We start from the raw sequence: 4,346 nt of genomic DNA, 5'->3' as shown, positions 1-4,346 counted from the left end.
GTTTGTTGTTGTTTGTTACGCTAAGCTCGGCTAATTAGCTTTTGGCTACTTTGTGGATCTACAGTTACCATACAGATGTGAGAGCGGTATCAGTCTTCTCATCTAACTCTATAACGTGTGTCTGCATTAGTCCTCCTGCTTGTTATTTCTCAAATGTGACAATCACAGCACTTTCTGCAAGGCCTCTTTTAATGTCTAAATGAATGAACCCAAGATCAGAAGCTACAGAATGATGGATGCTGCATTTTCACCAAAGAATAAATGAAAGAGACATGACAAAACACTTTTCTAAAAAATTTAGGTAATTTTAATCAGCATCTTTACTTTCTCCTTGAGGATGCCTGTTCACTTTTAGAGGCACAGCAGATAGATTTCTCTGTTTTAAGACCAATGTCATGTATCGATTGGGGCCCGTTACACTCTCTTACCCAGCGTTTTCATCACGGTGGAGTAGAAGTCAGCAGTAAAAGATGCCTGAATCTCAGACAAAATGCAGTTATGTCTGAGAGAGCCGAGCAGTGCATGTACACAGAGCACTCCTTCAGCGAGCTCAATAAAAGTTAAAACCCTATTTGGAGAGTGCTTGTCCTATTGATTATGCGTCATCCTGGTAACATGGACTCTCTGTAGCATTTGAGTTATGCATAGCTTCAGTCAGCATGTGGAACATCAGCGAGCCCAGATTTTAGAAAGCAGGGACTGATGTTTTAATCATTGGTTTGTCTGAATTTATTAGTGTCAATATGTTTGCAGCTGCTTTTATATTTTCATTCAAGTTAATGTCTCATACCATAGCTCATGGTTTCAGTTACGTTCCTCTACCACTCCTGCTGTCTCCTCTTGTTTTGTATCTTTAAAAAAAATCACCATTTTATAATTTTTTTCTCTATTCTCCCACAATTCAATGCACATGCATAAGGGCCTGTGTCCACAAAGCATCTTTTTCTGGCTGAAAAGCGTCCGCAGGGCGCTGGAAAGCATTTCAACCCAGCATTTCATCGAAAAGCACTTTTTTTCTGTTTCTATGACAATATCTTGACAACGTATCACCACCGTTGTCTAGCTTCGCTCCTGTGCTTTTTATCATCTATTTGGGCTACTATATATTTATACTATATACTGTATATGGGGGCGATTGTGGCTAAGTGGATAGCAGGGCCGTCTTTCAATCAGAGGGTCGGCGGTTCGAGCTCCGGCTCCGATAGTCGCATGTCAATGTGTCCTTGAGCAAGACACTTAACCCCAAAATTGCTCCTGTAGCTGTGCAAACGGTGTAGAAATGTGATAGACTCTGAATTGTAAGTCGCTTTGGAGAAAAGCCTCTGCTAAATTACTGTAATGTAATATTTGTTTTGCATAGTTTTTTCACCATTGGCATCAAACGGAGGATGTCTGCTTCATACTTCATATAGATGAGCTTGTCACCGCTCAATCTGACAGCCGTATTGTTAGAGCAAGGCGAGACAAGGTGTATGCTAATAAAAGCACAACACTGACCATTAACATTCAATGTCCGCCCGGCTGATCTGCTCCTAAATGGGCTTTTTTGTCTTTGTCATGATAGTGTCTGTCCGAAATATAAAGCTCAGGATAGAAAGACACGGCCAAAACAAAGCTTCTCCTCCATTTACTATATTGACGTCAACAAATTCGCGGCTCCTCCGCGAATCGCCACCTTATCGTGGTGGAGGAGTTTGAGTGGCTCAGTGATCCTGGGAGCTATGTTGTCCGGGGCATTAGCCCCTGGTAGGGTCTCCCAAGGCTGGGATCAGGGGAGATCCCAGACTAAGAGCGGTTCAAAACGACCCCTATGATAGTTAGCCCACGGACTATAGCCACCTCGCCCGGACCAGGGAAACCGGGGCACCCTCCCGGAGCCAGACCCAGGAGGGGAGCTCGTAGGCGAGCGTCTGGTGGCCGGGCCTTTGCCCATGGGGTCCGGTCGGGCTCAGCCCGAATAAACACCATGGAGCAGCCACCCTGTGGACCCACCACCCGCAGAGACAAGCATCGGGGTCGGGTGCTATGCAGACCGGGCAGTGGATCGGGCGGGAGGCCCGGGCATGCCGATCGCCGGCGGCATAGACTAGCGCTAGGGACGTGGAACGTCACCTCGCTAGCGGGGAAAGAGCCGGAGCTGGTGCAGGAGGTGGAGCGATACCAGCTAGAAATAGTTGGACTCACCTCCACACAGCGTTGGCTCTGGAACCAAGCTCCTGGAGAGGGGTTGGACTTTGTCCTTTTCCGGAGTTGCCCAGGGTGAGAGGTGCCGGGCAGGAGTGGGAATACTCACGAGCCCCCGGCTGAGCGCCGCTGTGTTGAGTTCTCCTCGGAGCCTACGGGTTGCGGGGAGCAAGGCTCTGACTGGTTTGTGCTTATGCACCAAACAGCAGTTCGGAGTATCCGGTCTTCTTGGACTCAGTGGGAGGGGTCCTGGAAAGGGCGCCGCCTACCGACTCCATAGTTCTCCTGGGGGACTTCAACGCTCATGTGGGCAATGACGGAGAAACCTGGCGGGGGGTGATTGGGAGGAACGGCTTGCCCGATCTGAACCCGAATGGTGTTTCGTTATTGGACTTCTGTGCTTGCCACGGTTTGGCCATAACGAACACTATGTTCGAACATAAGGTGGCTCATAAGTGTACCTGGTACCAGAGCACCTTAGGCCGGAGATCAACGATCGACTTTGTAATCGTATCATTTGATTTGTGCCCGTATGTCTTGGACACTCAGGTGAAGAGAGGAGCAGAGCTGTCAACTGATCACCACCTGGTGGTGAGTTGGATCAGATGGCAGGGGAACTGGTTGGAAAGACCCAGCAAACCCAAACGTGTAGTGAGGGTAAACTGGGAACGTCTAGCGGAGGACCCTGTCCGGGAGGTCTTTAACTCCCACCTGCGGAAAAACTTCTCACACATCCCGAGGGAGGTTGGGGACACGGAATCCGAGTGGACCATGTTCAAAGCCTCTATTGTGGACGCGGCCGCTAGGAGCTGTGGCCGGAAGGTCATCGGTGCCTGTCATGGCGGCAACCCGAGAACCCGGTGGTGGACACCGGAGGTGAAGGAAGCCGTCAAGCTGAAGAAGGAGACCTTCAAGGCCTGGTTGGCCCAGGGGTCTCCTGAAGCAGCTGACAGGTACCGGCAGGCCAGAAGGGCTGCAGCTGCGGTGGTCGCGAATGCTAAAACTCGGGCATGGGAGGAGTTCGGGGAGGCCATGGAGAAGGACTTTCGGTTGGCCTCAAGGAGGTTCTGGCAAACCATCCGACGGCTCAGGAAGGGAAAGCAGGGCTTACCCCAGGCTGTTCTCAGCAGGGGGGGGAACTGCTAACCCGGACGGAGGACATCGTCGGGCGGTGGAAAGAGCACTTTGAGGAACTCCTAAACCCGACCAACATGTCCTCTGCAGAGGCGGCAGCGCCTGAGGACCTAGGGGGAGGCTCACCCATATCCCTGGCAGAGGTCGCTGAGGTAGTTAAAAAGCTCCTTGGTGGCAAGGCGCCGGGGGTGGATGAGATCCGCCCTGAGATGCTGAAGGCGCTGGACATAGTTGGGCTGTCCTGGGTGACACGCCTCTTCAATGTCGCATGGGGGTCGGGATCAGTGCCCATGGAATGGCAGACCGGGGTGGTGGTTCCCATCTTCAAAAAGGGGGACCGGAGAGTGTGCTCGAATTACCGGGGTATCACACTACTCAGCCTCCCGGGGAAGGCTTATGCCAGGGTGCTGGAAAGGAGGCTCCGACCGCTTGTCGAACCACAGATTCAAGAGGAGCAATGCAGATTCTGTCCCGGCCGTGGAACAGTGGACCAGCTCTTTACCCTCGCAAGACTACTGGAGGGGCTCTGGGAATTTGCCCAACCAGTCTACATGTGCTTTGTGGACTTGGAGAAGGCTTTCGACCAGGTCCCTCGGGGGGTCTTGTGGGGGGTGCTGCAGGAGTATGGGGTGCCGGACCCGTTACAACGGGCGATCCGGTCTCTGTATGACTGCAGTAGGAGCTGTGTCCGCATTCTCGGCAATAAGTCAGACACGTTCCCGGTGGGTGTTGGCCTTCGCCAGGGCTGCCCTTTGTCACCGGTCCTGTTCATGATTTTCATGGACAGGATATCTAGGCGCAGCCTGGGGGCGGAGAACGTCAGTTTCGGGGGTCGCCTCTCTGCTATTTGCAGATGATGTGGTCCTGTTAGCCTCCTCGGATCATGACCTCCAGCATTCACTGGGGTGGTTTTCAGCCATGGAAAATGGATGGATGGATGGATGGATGGATGGACGTCACCAAAACTTTTGAAAGTTCAGAGATTCTCTTGTCATTGGGAACATTTGAAAAAAGATGCTGGCGCTCAG

Source organism: Anarrhichthys ocellatus, unplaced genomic scaffold (assembly GCF_004355925.1).
Source record: "Anarrhichthys ocellatus isolate YVR2014 unplaced genomic scaffold, GSC_Weel_1.0 scaffold158, whole genome shotgun sequence".
Taxonomy (NCBI): domain Eukaryota; kingdom Metazoa; phylum Chordata; class Actinopteri; order Perciformes; family Anarhichadidae; genus Anarrhichthys; species Anarrhichthys ocellatus.
The sequence above is the reverse complement of the archived record's forward strand: the minus strand, read 5'-3'. Positions refer to the sequence as shown.